The 21,445-nt window shown below is 36.6% G+C and overlaps 1 pseudogene; it reads right to left on the bottom strand.

The window, feature by feature from the left end:
• Positions 1–12,076: 12,076 nt before the first annotated feature.
• On the bottom strand, positions 12,077–12,573 carry LOC124964162 (ubiquitin-conjugating enzyme E2 K-like; annotated as a pseudogene).
• Positions 12,574–21,445: the final 8,872 nt, after the last annotated feature.

The following is a 21,445-nucleotide window of genomic DNA, read 5'->3' as shown; positions in this document are numbered from 1 at the left end:
ACTTAGCAGATGTGCTGGACTCATATATCACAAAGGCACTGAAGACATTCAGATGGAAACCTAGCATGGAAAACATTTCAAAAACTATCAATTCTTCCTTTTTTTCTTCTTCCTCTTACATACAAAGTTTACTTTCCAAGGTCCCAGCCTCAAAGGAATTACACTTCTGGAAATGTCTTTATTGAGAGCTCAGATTGAGTTTTGACAGATTGACCCAAACTTCCCAACCATTCTTTTTGGTCTTTCCTTCTCCTTATGAGGCACTCAACATATTTCTTTGAAAAATGTTATTACAAAAATGTTTAAACATACAAGGATAGTTAGAAAAATGAAACATATAGGGACAGATAGAGAAACAAAACTCCCCATGCACCCTGTCCTCAAATTTTACGATTATCAGCATGGGTGGTGTAACCCATCTTTTTTTTTTTTTTTTTTTTAATTATTGTATACAAATGGGATACATGTTGTTTCTCTATTTGTACATGGAGTCAAGGCATACCATTTTTGTAATCATACATTTACATAGGGCAATGCTGTTTGATTCATTATTTTTTTTCCTTCCCCCCCACCCCTCCCACCCCTCTTTTCCCTCTATACAGTCCTTCTTTCCTTCATTCTTACCACACTCCTTATCCCTAACCCTAAACCTAACCCTAAACCTAATGCTAACCCCTCCAAACCCCCAATATATGTCCTCATCCACTTACCAGCGAGATCATTTGTCCTTTAGTTTTTTGAGATTGGCTTATCTCACTTAGCATGATATTCTCCAATTTCGTCCATTTGCCTACAAATGCCATAATTTTATCATTCTTCATTGCGGAGTAATATTCCATTGTATATATATGCCACAGTTTCTTTATCCATTCATCAACTGATGGGCATCTAGGTTGGTTCCACAATCTGGCTATGGTGAATTGAGCAGCAATGAACATTGATGTGGCTGTATCTCTGTAGTATGCTGATTTTAAGTCCTTTGGGTATAGGCCAAGGAGTGGGATAGCTGGGTCAAATGGTGTTTCCATTCCAAGCTTTCTGAGGAATCTCCATACTGCTTTCCAGAGTGGCTGCACTAATTTGCAACCCCACCAGCAATGTATGAGTGTTCCTTTTTCACCACATCCTCGCCAACACCTATTGTTGCTTGTGTTCTTGATAATCACCATTCTAATTGGGGTGAGATGAAATCTTAGGGTAGTTTTGATTTGCATTTCCCTTATTACTAGGGATGTTGAACATTTTTTCATATATCTGTTGATTGCTTGTACATCTTCTTCTGTGAAGTGTCTGTTCATTTCCTTAGCCCATTTGTTGATTGGATTATTTGTATTCTTGGTGTAGAGTTTTTTGAGTTCTTTATAGATTCTGGAAATTAGCGCTCTATCTGAAGTATGAGTGGCAAAGATACTCTCCGACTCTGTAGGTTCTCTCTTCACATTGCTGATAGTTTCCTTTGCTGAGAGAAAGCTTTTTAGTTTGAATCTATCCCAGTTGTTGATTCTTGCTTTTATTTCTTGTGCTATGGGAGTCCTGTTAAGGAAGTCTGATTCTAAGCCAACAAGTTGAAGATTTGGACTTACTGTTTCTTCTATAAGATGCAGGGTCTCTGGTCTGATTCCGAGGTCCTTGATCCATTTTGAGTTGAGTTTTGTGTAGGTTGAGAGATAGGGGTTTAATTTCATTCTGTTGCATATGGTTTTCCAGTTTTCCCAGCACCATTTGTTGAAGAGGCTATCTTTTCTCCATTGCATATTTTTGGCCCCTTTGTCTAGTATGAGAAAATTGTATTTATTTGGGTTTGTGTCCATGTCCTCTATTCTGTACCATTGATCTACCTGTCTATTTTGGTACCAATACCATGCCGTTTTTCTTACTATTGCTTTGTAGTAGAGTTGAAGATCTGGTATTGCGATACCCCCTGCTTCGTTCTTGCTACTTGGGATTGCTTTCGCTATTCTAGGTTTTTTATTCTTCCAGATGAATTTCATAATTGCTTGCTCTATTTCTGCAAGGTACATCATTGGGATTTTAATTGGAATTGCATTGAATCTGTATAGCACTTTAGGTAGTATGGCCATTTTGACAATATTAATTCTGCCTATCCAGGAACATGGGAGATCTTTCCACCTTCTAAGGTTTTCTTTAATTTCTTTCTTTAGTGTTCTGTAGTTCTCATTGTAGAGGTCTTTCACCTCTTTTGTGAGATTGATTCCCAAATATTTTATTTTTTTTTTGATGCTATTGTGAATGGGGTAGTTTTCCTAACTTCTCTGAGGATTCATCACTTATGTACAAAAATGCATTGGATTTATGAGCATTGATCTTGTAACCTGCTACTTTACTGAATTCACTTATGAGTTCTAAAAGTTTTCTGGTGGAATTTCCAGGTTCCTCTAAATATATAATCATGTCGTCAGCAAACAGGGATAATTTGAGTTCTTCTTTTCCTATTCGTATCCCTTTAATTTCTTTGGTTTGTCTAATTGCTCTGGCTAGAGTCTCAAGGACGATGTTGAATAGAAGCGGTGAAAGAGGGCATCCCTGCCTTGTTCCAGTTTTTAGGGGGAACGCTTTCAGTTTTTCACCCTTTAGAATGATATTGGCCATGGGTTTAGCGTAGATGGCCTTTATAATGTTAAGGAATGTTCCCACTACCCCAATATTTTCTAGTGTTTTGAGCATGAAGGGGTGCTGTATTTTATCGAATGCTTTTTCTGCATCTATTGAAATAATCATGTGATTCTTAACTTTAAGTCTGTTGATATGGTGAATGACATTTATTGATTTCCGAATGTTGAACCAACCTTGCATCCCTGGGATAAAACCCACTTGATCATGGTGCACTATCTTTTTAATATATATTTGTATGCGATTTGCTAAAATTTTGTTGAGAATTTTTGTGTCGATGTTCATTAAGGATATTGGTCTGAAATTTTCTTTCCTCGATGTGTCTCTGTCTGGTTTAGGTATCATGGTGATATTGGCTTCATAGAATGAGTTTGGGAGGGTTCCCCCCTCTTCTATTTCATGGAATAGTTTGAGGAGTATTGGAATGAGCTCTTCTTTAAAGGTTTTGTAGAACTCATCTGAGAACCCATCTGGTCCCGAACTTTTCTTTGTTGGTAGGCTTTTGATGACCTCTTCTATTTCATTGCTTGAAATTGATTTATTTAATTTGTGTACGTCCTCCTCGTTCAGTTTAGGTAATTCATATGTCTCTAGAAATTTGTTGATGTCTTCGAGGTTTTCTGTTTTGTTGGAATATAGATTTTCAAAATAGCTTCTAATTATGTTTTGTATTTCACTTGTGTCCATTGTGATATTTCCTTGTTCCTCCCGAATTTTAGTAATTTGAGTTTTCTCCCTCTTTCTCTTTGTTAGTGTAGCTAAGGGTTTATCAATTTTATTTATTTTTTCAAAGAACCAACTGTCTATTTTGTTAATTTTTCCAATTGTTTCTTTTGTTTCAATTTCGTTGATTTCGGCTCTGATTTTAACTATTTCCTATCTTCTACTTCTTTTGGTATTGGTCTGCTCTTCTTTTTCTAGTGCTTTGAGCTGTAGTGTTAGGTTGTTTATTTGTTGATTTCTACTTCTTTTTTTGAATGCGCCCCATGAAATAAATCTTCCTCTAAGTACTGCTTTCATAGCGTCCCAGAGATTTTGATATGATGTGTCTTTGTTCTCGTTTAGTTCTAAGAATTTTTTATTTCCCTCCTGATGTCTTCTGTTATCCATTCATCATATAATAGTGTATTATTTAATCTCCAGGTATTGGAGAAATTTCTATTTTTTATTCTGTCATTTATTTCTAATTTCAATCCATTATGATCTCATAGAGTACAAGGTAGTATCTCTGTCTTCTTGTATTTGCTAACAGTTGCTTTGTGGCATAAAATACGGTCTATTTTAGAGAAGGATCCATGTGCTGCTGAGAAGAAAGTGTATTCGTTCTTTGTTGGATGGTATATTCTATATATGTCTGTTAAGTCTAAATTGTTGATTGTGTTATTGAGATCTATGGTTTCTTTATTCAATTTTTGTTTGGACGATCTATCCAGTGGTGAGAGAGGTGTGTTAAAATCGCCTAGTATTATTGTGTTGTGGTCTATTTGATTTCTGGAATTGAGAAGGATTTGTTTGACGTACGTGGATGAGCCAATGTTCGGGGCATAGATATTTATGATTGTTATGTCTTGCTGATTTATGCTTCCCTTAAGCAGCATGTAATGTCCTTCTTTATCCCTTCTGACTAGTTTTGGCTTGAAGTCCACATTATCTGAAATGAGGATGGAAACTCCAGCTTTTTTGCTGTGTCCGTGTGCATGGTATGTTTTTCCCCATCCTTTCACCTTTAGTCTATGGGTATCTCTTTCTATGAGATGAGTCTCTTGCAGGCAGCATATTGTTGGATTTTTGTTTTTAATCCAATCTGCCAGTCTATGTCTTTTAATTGATGAGTTAAGGCCATTAATATTCAGGGTTATTATTGGGATATGATTTGTATTCCCAGTCATTTGACTCATATTTGTTTTTTGACATGATTTGGTTTCTCCTTTATTTGGCTATTCCTTTATGCTAGCGCCTCCTGTTGCTGACTTGCATCCTTGTTTTTCATCTCTTCCTCATGGAATATTTTGCTGAGAATGTTCTGTAATGCTGGCTTTCTTTTTGTAAATTCCTTTAGCTTTTGTTTATCATGGAAGGATCTTATTTCATCATCAAATTTGAAGGTAAGTTTTGCTGGGTATAAGATTCTTGGTTGGCATCCACTGTCTTTCAGGGCTTGGTAAATGTTGTTCCAGGCCCTTCTAGCTTTTAGGGTCTGGATTGAAAAATCTGCTGATATTCTTATTGGTTTCCCTCTGAATGTAATTTGATTCTTTTCTCTCGCGGCCTTTAAAATTCTGTCTTTATTTTGTATGTTAGGTATCTTCATAATAATGTGCCTTGGTGTGGGTCTGTTGTAATTTTGTGTATTTGGAGTTCTATTGGCCTCTTGTACTTGGTTTTCCATTTCATTCTTCAGATTTGGGAAATTTCCTGATATTATTTCATTGAATAGATTGTTCATTCCTTTGGTTTGTTTGTCTAAGCCTTCCTCAATCCCAATAATTCTTAAATTTGGCCTTTTCATGATATCCCATAATTCTTGTAGATTCTGTTCATGATTTCTTACCATCTTCTCTGTTTGGCCAACTTTGTTTTCAAGATTAAATATTTTGTCTTCAATGTCTGAGGTTCTGTCTTCCAGGTGTTCTACCCTATTGGTTATGCTTTCTATGGAGTTTTTAACTTGGTTTATTGTTTCCTTCATTTCAAGTATTTCAGTTTGGTTTTTTTTTCCAGTATCTCTAACTCTTTATTGAAATGATCTCTTGCTTCCCGTATTTGGTCTTTTAACTGTTGATTGGTGCAATCATTTAATGCCTGCATTTGCTCTTTCATCTCCTCATTTGCTTCTCTGATTGTTTTCATTATGTACATTCTGAACTCCCTTTCAGACATTTCTTCTGCTGTGCTGACATTGGGTTTTATTGATGTAGTAACTAGGTTTCTTTGGGACATTTTCTTTCCTTGTTTTCTCATAATGGTCAGATGTCAGTGGGAATCTGAGATATTGCAGATTTTCTCTATTGGCTTATAGTGTCCCGGTAGATTTCCAGTGTATCAACTCCCAGCCTTCAGTAGCCTGAAGTCTTGGAGGAACTTGATAATGCAGTGCTTCCGAAGAAAGCTGCCCCTAGCCCCTACTGGTTCCTAGGTTTGGAGCTGGTTCTGTGCGGAAAGGCTCTCACTGGGGGCCTGCACCATGCAGCTGGCTGTGTGGGGGGAGCCCACCACCGGAGTGTGGAAGGCTACCTGGGGAAGACTCTAGCTTCCCTACCCTGCTATGATAAGCCACCCCTATCTGTCCCTGCCACCCAGGCCAAGTTTCGCCCAGTGGGGGAGACTCACCCTGTGACTCTATTTTTGTCTAAGTCTCTCAATGCCTCCCCTTCTGGAGTCCTGGGTTCTGGAGCAACTGGAGATGCAGTCACCCTCTAGTCCGCAATCTTGAATCGCCCTGTAGAAAGAGCCTGCAGCCGGAGTGGGCAGAGTCGCCTGAAGAAGTCTCTGGCAGCCCTGCCCTGATCCCAGAGGCTGCTTTCGGATCAAAGCTCTCCATTGGCTCGGGGACTTGTGGCTGTCTCTATGTAGAGAAGCTCTCACTGGGCGGTCTGTTCCGAGAAGCTAGTCTTGAAAGGCACCTCCCACTGCAGGGGTCCAGGCTGCTTGGGGAGGTCGCTGGCTGCCCTGTCCTCGTCCCTGAAGCCGCTTGCGGGCCCAAGTATGCTGCGCTGGCTCCGGGAATTGGAGCTTGTTCTGATCAGAAAGGCTCTCAGTAGGGGTCTGCTCCGAGAACCTGGAGAAGCTGGCTGTGTGGGAGGGGCCCAGCGCCGGAGTGCGCAGGGCTGCCTGTGGAAGACTCTAGCTGCCCTGCCTGGCTCCGATAAGCCACCTCTATCTGGGCCTGCCACCCGGGTCGAGCTTTACCCAGTGTGCAGACTCACCCGTGGCTCTATTTTGGTCCGAGTCTCTCAATGCCTCCCCTTCTTAACTTCTGGGTTCTGGAGCGACTGGGGATGCAGTCCCCCTCTAGTCCGCCATCTTCGGTCCCCCATCTTTTATATAATGATTAAAAGGCAAAAGTCCATTTAAATACCTTGATATCCATCTCTCAGATGACATGCTATGTCGCCTGTGTCAAGCATATTCCCCTGATATTTATCATACCAGGAACACATACACAACACAGATGTATAGCACTGGTGATTAAGAACGGTGAGCATCATTTGATAATCAGTTTTGCTCTGCCTTTTAGTCAACATTGCGAAGTCTATCAATTCCTTCCCCAACTCCATACAAGAAGTAACCTTACAAAACTCAGGGCATAATATTGTATTCACATAGTAAATATACTATGAAAAAAGAATAGAAGCATAAATTGTCCATATGTACATTATTCAGATTTGCATATCTGTGATGCAAATACCCAGCAAGAAAAATTTAGGGAAGAAAAAGTTTATTTGGCCATGATTCTAGAAGTTTAGTATATGTTCAGCTGAGTTCATGGATCTGGGCCTAAGGATCATGGCAGAAGGGCAAAGCAGAACATCAAGGCAGAAGAGCATGGTGGAGGAGCTGAGGAGCACTGATCCATTTATCCATACAAGGCAGGCAGGAAGAACAAGGAAGGGAGAAAGAGAGAGCAAGGGAAGGAGGGAGGGAGGAACGGAGGGAGGGGAGAGGGGGGAGGGAGAGAGAGAGAAAGAGAGCGGGAGCTGCAGCAAAGGGCACACAGCCAGTACCCACTTCCTTCAGTCAAGCCCTTCCTGCCCACAGCACCACTCAGTCAGTCCATTCAAACTAAAATGCTGCAATCAGGTCACGACTATCATAACCTAATCATTTTATTTCTGGATATTCCTTCAACACAGGAACTTTTCGGGACACCTAATATCTAAACCATAACAGTGTACATAAAACTTGAGATTGTTTATATAAATGTTTATAAATATTTAGAAGAAAATAATTTTTTTCCTGTCACATTGTTAAAATAAGTTATGTTTCTAGTTAACTATATTATGTCAAACAGTTCTGTTCCCATCCTTCCCTAAATGCCATTAAAAATAAAGGATATTGTGAAAATATTTGAACTCATTAATCTTCAGGAAACTATAATTTAAAACCACTGAGATATTGCTTCACACACTAAAATGGCTGGAATAAAAAAGTCAGAAAATAAGCATTTAAGAGAATATGAGAAATTGAAAGACTCATACACTCCTATGGAAATATAAAATTGTGTGGCTGTTTCCCATCAAAATGCTAAACACAGAGTTGCCTTATGACCAAGAAATTCCACTATTAGGTATATACATAAGAGAAATGAAAACAAGTCCACACAGAAATTTGTACGATAACATTCCTAGTAGTGTTACCCATAATATTCAAAATATAAGAACAACCCACATATTGACCAATGAATGGATAATTGGTTGTATATACATACAGTAGAATATAACTTATCCATAAAAGGAATAAAATATTGAGACAGCCTATAAAATGAATGAACTGCCAAACTGTTAAATGAAAGAAATCAATTACAAATACCATATAAGAGTCCATTCTTATGAAATATTCAGAAAAGGGAAAATAAAGATAGAAAATATAGTAGTAGTCTCTTAGGGCTGGAAGATGATAACTGAAGTATACAGGGTTTATTTTGAAAATCACAAAATTGTTTTAAAATTGACTCATGAGAGATGCACAACTCTGTGAATACATTAAAATCGTTGAATTGAATAATGTACCCTTTATGCAGAATTACCTATTGTTATTATTTTGATCTACTGGCAGTCTCTTCTTTTGTGTATTACATACATATGCTAAAAAATACACATTAATTCCTGAGTATTTGAGAATAGGTCATGTATCATGTACATTTTTGTTACTATTTCTTCACATATTAAGAATTATCCCCTTTAGTAAATTTAACATTGACATAAAACTTAAAGCTAATCTTTTATTCATATTCCATTTGTTGGCCAATATATCCAATAATATCTAGCTTTATTTTTATTTTAAATCTCCATTAAAAAATCCAGTGTAGAATTATACACTGCATTTAATTGTCATGTGTCTTAGTCTCCTTTAATTTGGAAACATTTCTCAGCCTTTCTTTTTATATGGCCTTTCTGGACAATATATTCTATGCACCATTTTTATAACTGCTGCGCATCTGGAAATTTTTTGGTGAATGTTATCTTAATCAGATATTACAGGATGATTTTACATTTGTCAGTCCTGGGACCTCAGGGACTGTCAGAACTAGATTTGTTATAAACAACAAAAAACAACAATACCGAAAGCCTTGTGGAGGAATTCTCCTGAACAGCAAGCTCTCCTGTGGTCAACGTAGGTAGATGAGAGGAGGCAGGCTTGAACCATATCTCTGTTTTGGGCAGAGATAATGAGCATCTGTGAATGCAGCAGACAAGCAGAGAAAGGGGCAGTTATTACTGGAAAACCCTCATCAAACAGCAAAGAAAGGAAATGGTGTCATGGGACCAAGGCAGATTCATCAGACTCAGTGGGGAAACAGCCATGAAATGGAAGGAAATGACACATGGCTTATTTTCAGCTCTTTACAATCTAGAGAATGGAGCTTTAGGGGTTATAAATGTTAAACATCTGGCTAACACAGGAAGATAACACAAACACATAAACAATACCAGCATAAATGACATCTTCTTTTAAAAATCTAGAGTAGGGCTGGGGTGTTGCTCAGTGATAGAGCACTTGCCTAGCGTGTCCTGGGTCCCATATTTGATCCCCAAAACAAATGAAACCAAATCACCAAACAAAAAATATAAAGGAGACAACAGGAGTGTTAGAAGAAAGTGGGTGGAAAAAATTATCATATAAAGCCTTTTATAAAGGAAGTAATCATACGTATCATTCAAAACAAAAGACTTTGCTAAATACAATCTCAATTGTGCTACAAGAGGTAATATAATGCTAAAAAGAAACTTTTCCCTAAATCAGGATGGGTCTGCGAACAACAGCAAATCAGGTTGTTGTCCAGCACAATAGTTCTGTGAAATCGAAGCAGAATTTTTAAATATAGGGAAGGACAAAGCGGATCTGGTACAACAGTGAAGGAGTAGCAGGGAGGACGTTGTGGGGGTGGAAGCTGGATTTGAGAGCTTTTAGGAGCGCACTAGCTTTAATAGGGATTTGTTTACAATTAAAGAGAAGTTAAGGACTATAGAGGCATTATTCTTTGTGCACTAGAAAGTTAGAGGTCTAAAAACATTCCTGTAGCTATTTCACTGTTGCAATGCTTGGAGCTTCCTGCAGCACTCAGGAAGCTTATTGTCTAGAGTTACTAAGTGGGCAGGCTCAGAAGTAGCACCACTGATGAAACATCATGGTTGTCTTGTCATGCTTAGAATTCCTCTATCCCTGGGAGCTTGGTTCCAGAGATCAAGGTTAGGCAGGGCATCACCATAGCAACTGAGCATCCTCTACCCATGCACAGAAACATTCTCAGGCAGTGGGCACACAACAGGCATGAAGCAATCAGGGACCCCCAATCTCACTCACCACTCTCCACATCAACCAATATTGTTAAATACAACAAATCATCCTTCAAAATTGAAGAAGAAATAAAAAACTTCCAAGGTAAGCAGAAGCTAAATGAATTCATGACTACAAAGCTGGAACTACAGAACTTATTTAAAAAAATACTGCCCACACAAGAAGTAAAAAATGAACAAATCTCACTTGAAGAGTACCTAAGTAAATGAGAAACAGAAACAAATTACATATTATAAATCAAAATGATAGAACTTGATAAACATCTCTATTACAATGTAAGTTATCTATGCAAATTATCTCAACTCTGTGATAAAAAGACAGGCTGGCATGATGAATTGAAAAACAAGACCCAACTACATGTTGTTTACAAGAGACTCACCTTACAGGCAAACACAGTCACAGACTGAAAGTGAAAAAATAAAATTTATATAGCATGTCAATGGAGCTCGAAAACAAACAGAAGTAGCTATTCTCATATCTAAAATAACAGAACTCAAAACAAAATTAATCAATAGAGGCAAGATCATGTCTTACTGATAAACAGAAGTATTCAGTAAGAAGATAAAATGATAGCAAATATTTATGCTGTAAATGTGGGTGCCAATAATTACATAAAACTGACACTACTCAGATGGAAAACTCAGATCCCAGTATAATACTGAGTGACTTCAAAATGCCACTTTCACCAATAGATAGGTCATCCAGACATTAACTCAGTATACACACTTTGGACCTAAAATATTATAACTCAAATGGACTTAACATATATCTTTAGAATATTACATCCCACATCAGCTGAATATACTCTCAATGGTCCATGAAACCTCCAAAGGAGAACATATATTCAGCTGCAAAGCAACTCTTAGCAAATACAAAATAAATGTTATAATTCCTTGCACCTAACTACATCATAGTGGAATTCAATTAGAAGTCAACACCAAAGAACCCTTGAAGTCAAAAGATGAGGCTAAAAATTACCGAAATAATTCATTGTATCATTCTAAGTTCTCAACAACAACAACAAAAAAAAAAAATGAAAACTTTCATTTCTTTAAAAATATAAAAATAAGTGCCTAATTCACTGAAAAACTAATTCAGGTTCTTTCCTTAAATCTGGGAATACTGCAACATCAAGTATTTACTGGTTTTGCAAGAGAAAACTGACAACCCCATTTTTACATTCTTACTTAAATGAGAGTTTGAAAGACTGTGACAAAACATTCCAAATCTATGACATAAAAGTGGAGTAAAACATACTCTCAGCACATTTCCCCACCAAGTACAGAGAAATTTACCATCAGAATATTAGCTGTGTGTGGTAAGAGGGAGGAAAACAGATATAGTGCCCAGTCTGTCAACAGGACATAAAGCCTCTGAATAAGTCACCATCTTCAATTCTGGATAAATCTCACATTTAAGGATTTTCTGATGCTTCAAATGGTGGTCTTTTCAGCTACCCATACTAAGAAGTCAAATACAAGCATGCAAGCAAATTCGCAGCCAAGAGGATCCGTGTTGAGAACAGTTAAGGTGGCTGTGATGCAACACCAACAATTTGAATGGCCCTGACACACTCAAAATATCAATTATTCAACAAAATCTTGAAGCAAACTCTTGCTAGTCTTGTCACACTTCTGAACACTAAAGTAGTTTTTTTCCACGGTTTTAACTTAACTCAAAGAATCTTTACACTATTAAGTATGAGACAAAAGTAAAGTTATTTCCCCTTTTTAAATTTACACAGATGTTCAATTAGCTTTATTTACAGAGCAGGGATTTTCTTTTTCAGACTCCAATGGGGCCTAGATAACAACATTAGGGAAGATTGCCAGTTTGAAAGAAATCTATGTAGAACACTGAAAATAGCAGATGTTGGTGCTCCTCAAGAGGAGGCAAGTTTGACTATCAGCATTGCGCTCTCTACCCCTCAGTTACTCAGAAGCATTTCTGTGGCAGTCTCTACATCCTGTGATTTTGAAGACAAGGTCACTATTATTGCATTTCTATGGAAGTCCATGGAAAAACATGCTTTCTATTTTTCTGGTGTATTCCGGACTAGAAACTGGTGCTCCATCATACATGTGCGCCCAAAGTCGAGCTACTTAACTGAACATTTTCAGATTTTGTACTGATTTGCTACTACCGCATCTTGTGGATCTACCGGTTCTGCAGCTGCAAATAATGCTTGCAATGCAGCAATACCGTGCGTAGAGTCATTGCTGCTGCCCATTGATCTTCAGGATATCAAAAAAAAAAAAAAAAAAAAAAAAAAAAAAAAAAGCCCGTGACAGAACTAATATTAGGATGTCATATTTTAGTGAAAAACCGGACCTTAGGGGGATTGAATGGATGTACTTCTGGTATTTTTATCTCTGGTTGATATCTTCCTCCTACCTCCTGTATTACAGCTACGACCACCTCCATCTCTCATGCCTCTTCACCGCCTCTTCCCTCCGTGAGTCAGATCAAGCACACGAAGGCTACCCTGCCGCCGTCTCTCCTGAGTGTGGAATCACCTCCACAAGCAGGACGTTGACCCGGGTCCGGGTCGGGTCCGTTATAGCACCAACCGCCACCACCGCCACGAGCCCTTCACGAGCCCGCGCATCTCAACAGAAGCTCTGGCCGCGTGGCTCCGCCCTGTCGGCGTCAGGGCTTGAATGATGAGTGGGTGAAAGAATTATTCAGGGGAGAAATTTAAAAATTCTTAAATTCTAATGAAAATGGCCATACAAAATACAAGAAACTCTGGGACACTATGAAGGCTGTGATAAAAGGAGAATTCACAACTGAGTTTCTACATAAGCAAGAGAGATTCCAAATGTTCAACCTTATGATGCATTACTCAGCCCTAGAAAAAGTAGAAACAATCAATTGTTATAAGGAGTTCCCCAAAAACTTATGTGGGAGACAATGCAAGAAATTTTAGAGGTGAAAGTTTTGACTTATGAGAGCCTTAACCTAATCAGTGCTTTAATCCACTTGAATGGATTGACTGGGTGGTAAAATTAGAGGACATAGGTCCCTGGGTCATACCTTTGGGGTGTATGTATTGTCCCTGGTTAGTGAGGCGCTCTCTGATTTCTGGTGCCATGTATTGAGCTGCTTTCCTCTGCAGCAAACTTCCACCATAATGTTTTGCCTCACCATGGGCCCAGACAGTGGAGTTGACCATCTATGGACCAAGATTTTGGAACTTTTGGATGCTAAGGAAACTTTACCTAAAGTTCTAAAATTGTTCTTTTCAGGTCTTTTGGTCACAGTTGCAATAAAGCTGACTATAATTCTAAAACCACTTTAAGGAAGTAATCAAACATCAATGAAATTGAGAATTTAAAAAATACAAAGGTCCAATGAAATGAACAGTTTGTTGTGTGAAAATATAAGCAATATTGATAATCCCTTAGCCAAACTAACCAAAAGAAAAAGACAGAAGACTCAAATTTATCAAATGAGAGATTAAAAAGGAGAAATCACCATACACATTACAGAAATTCAGAGATTATGACTTTGAAAACTTTTACTGCCATAAATTGAAAAACCTGTAAGAAATTGATACATTTCTAGACATATATGGCTGGACAAAGTGAATCAACAGGACATAGAAAACTTACACCAACCAACAACTACCAATGAGATAGAAGCATTAATAAAAAGCTTTCCAACAAAGAAAAGTCCAGGATCAGATGAATTCTTAACTGTATTCTACCAGACCTTTAAAGAAAAACTAATGCCAATGTTTCTCAAATTATTTCATGAAATAGGAAATGAAGAAACATTTCCAAATTCATTCTAATAAGCCAGTATCACACTTATACCAAAACAGAGGGACACACCAAGTAAAGAAAACTACAGACCAATATCCCTGATGAAACTAGATGCAAAAGTCCTTAGTAAGATATTAGTAAATATTTTGCATATTATATATTTTTATATATTATATGTGATCTATTATGTATTCACATATTTTAAACAGTATTCAAGAACATATTAGAAAGATTGAACATCATGACAAAGTTGGTTTTGTTCCAGAGTTGCAAGGGTGGTTTAACATATGCAAATCAATCAAAGTCATTCATCACCTAAACAGAATTAAGGCAAAAGTCATCTCAATAGCTCTAGTTATTGAGAGTAGCTAAGTAAGATGTCAATACAGAGAGGATTTTTGAGAAAATTCATCACCCATTTATGACAAAAACACTAAAGAAATAAGGCATAGAAGGAACTCACCTCAACATCATAAAGCCATATGTGAAAACTCGAAGCCAACTTAATAGTGAATGGGGAAAAACTGAAAGTATTTCCTTAAAGATATCTCACCACTCCTATTCATTACAGTGCTAGGAATTCTGATCAGAGCAATTAGGCAACGGAAAGAAATAAAAGGGCTAAAAATAGGGAAGGAAGAACTGAAATTATCACTGTTTAAAGACACAATCCTATACTTACAAGATCCATAAAACTCCGCCAGAAAACTTTAGAGCTAATAAGTAAATTCCACAAGTAGCAGGATACAAAATCAATATACAAAAGTTAATAACTTTCCTATATACCAATAATGCATCTGTTAATCAGTTGCAGTGTTACACACCTAATGCCAGTAGCTTGGGAGGCTGAGGCAGGAAGATCATGAGTTCAAATCCAGCTTCAGCAACTTAGAAATGCCCTAAGAGACTCAGTGAGACCCTGTCCTTAAAATGAAAATACAAAGGAAAAAAAAAAAGAGAGAGAGAGAACTGGGGATGTGGTTCAGTGGGGAAGGGCCCCTAGGTTCAATCCCCGTACCAAAAAGGAAAAAAAAAAGCATCTATTGAGAAAGAAATCATGAAACCTGTCCTATCCAAATACACACACACACACACACACACACACACACACACAGTCTCAGGAATAAATATAACCAAGAAGGTGAAAGATCTCTTTAATGTGAACTATAGAATATTAAAGAAAGAAAATGAAGAAGACACAGAAGATGGAAGGATCTTCCATATCAATGGATAGGCAGAATTAGTATGGTCATATAACCAAAATAAATATCCAGGTTCAATACAATCCCCATCAAAATACAAATGACATTCTTCATTTGTATGAACTTAAAACAAAATACTCTTAAAATTCATGTGGAAAAATAAAAGACCCAGAATAGCCAAAGCAACTCTAAGGCAGGAAAAGCAATGCTAAATCTATTACAATGCCTGACTTCAAATTATACTGCAGAGGTGTACTAACAAAAACTACATGGTACTAGCATACAAATAGATACACAAACAAATGGGACAGAATAGAAGACACAGAGACAAATCTACAAATCCGTAGTCATCTGATCCTTGACAATGGTGCCAAAAACATTCATGGAAAGAAAGACAACCTCTTAAACAAATGGTGCTGGGAAAACTGGTTATCCACATGTAGAAGAATGACATTAGATCTTTATCTCTTGCCCTGCACAAAAAGTAACTCAAAATGGATGAAAGACCTCAGAATTAGACCAGAAACTATACAACTCCTTGAAGAAAACTTAGGATCAACTATGCAACTTACAGGCAATGACTTTCTCAATAGGATCCCTAAAACTCAGAAAATAAGGCCAAAGTTACTAAATGCACTGGCATCAAATTTAAAAATTTATTCACAGCAAAGGAAACAATTAAAAATGTGAAGATAAAATGTAGAGAATGAGAGACATTTTTTTGCTAGCTACTCCTCAGATAGAGAATTAATACCCAGAATACACAAAGAACTAAAAAAATTCACCCCCCCGCAAAAGCAAATAACCCAAATAATAAATGAGAAATGAACCCAATGTGCATTCCTCACAAGAAGAAATACAAACTGCCAAAAATTTATGAACAAAATATTCAACATTATCAGCAATTAGGGAATTACAAATCAAAACTACACTGAGATTTCATCTTACTCCATGAGAACTGCAACAATTAAGAGTACAAACAATAATAAATGCTAGAAAAAATATGAAGAAAGTGGAAGAGTTTTACACTCTTGGTGGGATTGTAAATTAATACAACCACTATGGAAATTAGTATGGAGTTTCCTCAAAAACTAGGAATGTAACCACCATGTGACCCAGCTATATTACTCCCTGGTATTTATCCTAAAGAATTTAAGTCATAATAGTACATCATTACATTCATACCCATGTTTATAGCAGCACAATTCACAATAGTAAAAATATGGGACAAGTCTAGGCATCCACCAACCAATGAATAGATAAAGAAAATGTGGTATACATATACAATGGAGTTTATCTCAGCCACAAAGAAAAATGAATTTATGTCATTTTTAGGAAGATAGATGAGACATGAGATGATTATATTAAACAAAATAAGTCAAACCCAGAAGATCAATGATTGTATGATCTCCTATATGGAATTCAGGGAGGAAAAAGGAAAAAAAGCAGAGGTGTGTTGTCTCACAAAAATTGAAGGGAGATCAGTAAAGTAGAGGAAAGGTATTAGGAGGAAATAAGAAGTGAGGAAAAGAGGAAATCATGGAAAATAGTATTGTCCAAATTATATTGTTGACTATGCTGAGGCCAGGCCCAGCCACCAGGAAAAATCAACCATGTGAAGAGACAGCCTACAAGGTGGGAGAAAATCTTTGCCACACACAATTCAGATAGAGCACTAATCTCCAGAATCTATAAAGAACTCAAAAACTCTACACCAAGAATACAAATAACCCAATCAAAAAGTGGTCTAAGAAATTGAGCAGACACTTCACAGAAGAAAATCTGCAAGCAATCAATAGATATATGAAAAAATGTTCAACATCTCTAGTAATAAGAGAAATGCAAATCAAAACTATCAACAATATGTGTTGGGGAGGATGTGGGGAAAAAGGTACACTCATACATGCCTGGAGGGAGTGCAAATTGTTGCAGCCACTCTGGAAAGCAGTGTGTAGGTTCCTTTGGTTTTTTGGGATTGGTTTATTTCACTTAGCATGATAGTCTCCAGTCCCATCTATTTACCTGCATATGCCATAATTTTTCTTCATGACTGAGTCATATTCCATTATGTATCTATACCCCATTTCCTTTATCCATTCATTTGTTGAAGGGTACCTAGGATGGTTCCATAGCTCAGCTTTTGTGAATCGAGCTGCTACAAACATTGATATGGCTGTATCACTATAAGTATGCAGATTTTAAGTTCTTTGAGTATATGCTGAGGAGTGGGATAAGTGGGTTAAATGGTGGTTCCATTCCAAGTTTTCTGAGGAATGTCCATACTACTTTCCAGAGTGGCTGCACCAATTTGCTATCCCACCAGCAATGTATGAGTGCACCTTTCCCCCCACATCCTTACCGACATTAATGATTACTTGTATTCTTGATAATCGCCATTCAATTCTCTAACTGCTAGAGATGTTGAACACTTTTTTCATACATTTGTTGACCATTTGTATTTTTTCTGTAAAATGCCTATTCAGTTCCTTTGTCCATTTATTGATCGGGTTATTTGGTTTCATGGTGTTAAGTTTTTTGTGTTCTTTATATATCCTGGAGATTAATGCTTTACCTGAGGTGCAGGTGAATGATTTTTTCCTATTCTGTAGTCTGTCTCTTAAGGCCATTGTTTCCTTTGCTCTGAAGTTTTTCATTTGATAACATCCCATTTATTGATTCTTGATTTTACTTCTTGTGATTTAGGAGTATTGTTGAGTAAGTCAGTTCCTAAGCTGAAATGACAGAGATTTGGGCCTGCTTTTTCTGCTAGTAGGCACAGGGTCTCTGCTGTAATGCCTAAGTCCTTGATCCACTTTGAGTTGAGTTTTGTGCAGGGTAGAGGGGGGGAGTTTAATTTCATTTTGCTACATATGGACCTCCAGTTTTCCAGCACCATTTGTTGGAGAGGCTATCTTTCCTCCATTGTATGTTTATGGTGCATTTGTCTAGAATGAGATAACTGTATGTATGTGGGTGTGTCTCTGTCTTCTGTTCTGTACCACTGGTCTTCATGTCTGTTTTGGTACCAGTACCATGTCATTTTTGTTACTATAGTTCTGTAGTATAATTTAAGATCTAGTACTCCTTCTTTGCTTTTCCCACTAAAGATTACTTTGGCTATTCTGGGCCTCTTATTTTTCCAAATAAATTTCATGGCTACTTTTTCTATTTCTATGAAGCACATCATTAGAATTTTAATAGGAATTACATTAAATCTGTGTAGCACTTTTGGTAGTATGGCCATCTTGACAATATTAATCCTTCCTAACCAAGAACATGGGAGATCGTTCCATCTTCTAGGGTCTTCCTCAATTTCTTTCTTTAGTGTTCTATTGTTTTCATTGTAGAGGTCTTTTACCTCTTTTGTTAGATTGAGTTCCAAGTATTTTATTTTTTATGAGGCTATTGTGAATGGGACAGCTTTTCTAATTTCCCTTTCAGCTGATTCATCATTGATGTACAGGAACACAATAGAGTTATGGGTGTTAATTTTATATCCTGCTACTTGTTGAATTTGTTTATGAGTTCTACAAGTTTTCTGGTGGAGGTGTTTTTTTTTGTTTCTTTGTTTTTTGGGGTGGTGGTGTTCTAAATAGAGAATCATGTCATTGAAAAATAAGAATAGTTTAAGCTCTTCCTTTTGTATTTGTGTCCTTTTAATTTCTTTCTTTTGTCTAATTTCTCTGGCTAGAGTTTCAAGGACTGGGTTGAATAAAAGTGGTGAAAGAGAGCATCCTTGTCTTCTTCCAGTTTTGAAAAGAAATTCTTTCAATTTTTCTCCATTTAAATAATAGCCTTCAGTTTAATGTACATAGCTCTTACAATGTTAGATATGTTCCTACTACACCCATTTTCAAAACTGTTTTGTTAAATGCTTTTTCTATATCTATTGGGATAATAATGTGGTCTATTGAAGTAATGAATTATGTTTGTTGATTTCCATTTATTGAAACAACCTTGGATCCCTGGGATGAACCTCACTTCATCATGTTACAGTATCTTTTTAATGTTTTTGTATGTGATTTGCCAGAATTTTATTGAGGATTTTCCCATCTATATTAATCAAGGATATTTGTCTGAAATTTCTTTCCCTCATTTCTGATTTTGGTATCAGGGCGATACTAGCTTCATTGAATGAGAATTTAAGTTGATATGTTTAAATTTTCTATGTCCTCCTGAGTCAATTTGGGTGGATCACATGTCTCTAGAAATGTGTCAATGTCTTAAGACTATTTTATTAGAGTATTAGTTTTTAAAATAGTTTGTTTATAGTCTGTATTTTAGTAGTGTTTGTTGTGATATTTCCTTTTATATCATGAACTTTAGTAATTTGCAATTTTGAAATTTAGTAATTTCTCTCTCTTTTCATGAGCTTGACTAATGGTTCATCAATTTTATTTTTTCAACGAACCAACTTTTCTTGTCAATTTTTGGTTAATTTTTTTGAAAATTCTTTGTTGTTTTTAAAATTTCATTGTTTTCAATTCTGAATTTTTTTTTGGCAGGGGAGGGCAGTGTGGGTAATGGGGATTTAACTCAGGGGCACTCAAACACTGAGGCAAACCCCGGCCCTATTTGTATTTTATTTACAGTCAAGGTCTCATTGAGTTGCTTACCACCTCACCATTGCTGAGGTTTGCTTTAAACTCATGATCCTTCTCTGTCAGCCTCCTTAGCTGCTGGGATTATAGGCATGCCATCACTAGTCTCAGCTGATTTCAGCTCTGATTTTAATTATTTCCTGTCTTGTACTGCTTTTGATGTCCATTTGTTCTTTTATTGGGGTTTTCAAATGGAATATTAGGTTATTTATTTGGGGACTTTCTATTCTTTTAATAAATGAGTTCTATACAATGAACTTTCCTCTTAGAATTGTCTTCATAGTGTCCCAGAGATTTTGATATGTTCTATTGCTATCCTTATGTACCTCTAAGTATGTTTTTATTTCATCCTTCATTTCTTCAGCTATCCATTGTTTACTCAATACCATATTATGTAGTATCCAGGTTTAGAGTAAATTCCAGTTTTTATTTTATTATTGATTTCTAATTTTATTCCATTATGATCTGATAGAGTGCAAGGTATTATCTGTAGTTTTTCTGTATTTGTTTAAGAGTTGCTTTGGGGTCTAATTGTGGTCTGTTTTAGAGAAGAATTCATGTTATGCTGAGTAGAAAGTGAATTCAGTCATTGATGGTTGAATATTCTATGTACGAATATGAAATATTCTATATATGTCTGTTAAGTCTAAATTGTTAATAGTATTTTTTAATTCTATAGCATCTTTTCTTATTTTTGTTTGGAGGATCTATTCAATAATAAGAGATGCATGTTAAAGTGACCCAGCATTAATGTGTTGTGCTTTATTTGATGCTTGAAATTGAGAAGGGTTTGTTTGATGTACATAGATGCTCCATTACTTGGGGCATATATATGTATGATTGTTATGTCTTATTGATGTATAATTCTCTTAAGTAATATGAAATGATATTCTTTTCCCCTACTTCGGCTTGAAGTTCATTTTATCTGAGGATAGAAAACACCTTCTTATTTATGAGACCCATGGAAATGATATTTTTTGTTCACATCTTTTCACCTTCAGTCTGTGGATGTCTTTGCCTATGAGGTGAGTCTCTTGTGGACAGCATATTATTGGTACTTGGTATTTAATCCAATCCAACAATATTTAATACAACAAATAGAAGAGAAAATAACCCACACTAATTTCCAGGGACCAAATTGGAATGGCTAGGGGACTCCCACTCATGGACATTTACCCCCATAGCAATAACAGAGAATTAACATGAAGACTGTGGATACCACACCTACAAGGGTGTCTCAATCTTGATCACTCTAGAACACTTTGGCAAGAAAAGTGTGTGGCCCACCCATATTGTGGAAGAGAAACTCATCACAATAGATGGTTAAAACCCAACATAGCAATTCAAGAAATGTGAAAAGAGCAAGTAAACATGATCCCTCCTAAAGTTCACAATTTTCCAGTAACTTACTTCAAAAATAAAAAAGTATATAAAATACCAAATAATATATTCAAAAGCTTGACTACAAAATGATCAATGAATTCTGAGAGAATACACAAAGGCAAATAAATTAAGAGCTTATAAATGAGAAATTCATAAAGGAGATACATTTACTGAAAAAGAACAAAACAGAAATCTTGGCATGAAATACACAATAAATCAAATCAAATGCTGAACACAGAATCTCAGAGCTGGAAGATAAAATGACTGTCCCTGGACATTCAGGCAGTATTAGAGAAAAAAAAAAAATCAGTAAGCATGACCAGAATGTTCAAAACATTGGGAC

The sequence above is a fragment of the Sciurus carolinensis genome, chromosome 14 (assembly GCF_902686445.1).
Source record: "Sciurus carolinensis chromosome 14, mSciCar1.2, whole genome shotgun sequence".
In the NCBI taxonomy this organism is placed as follows: Eukaryota; Metazoa; Chordata; class Mammalia; order Rodentia; family Sciuridae; genus Sciurus; species Sciurus carolinensis.
The sequence above is the reverse complement of the archived record's forward strand: the minus strand, read 5'-3'. Positions and strand labels throughout refer to the sequence as shown.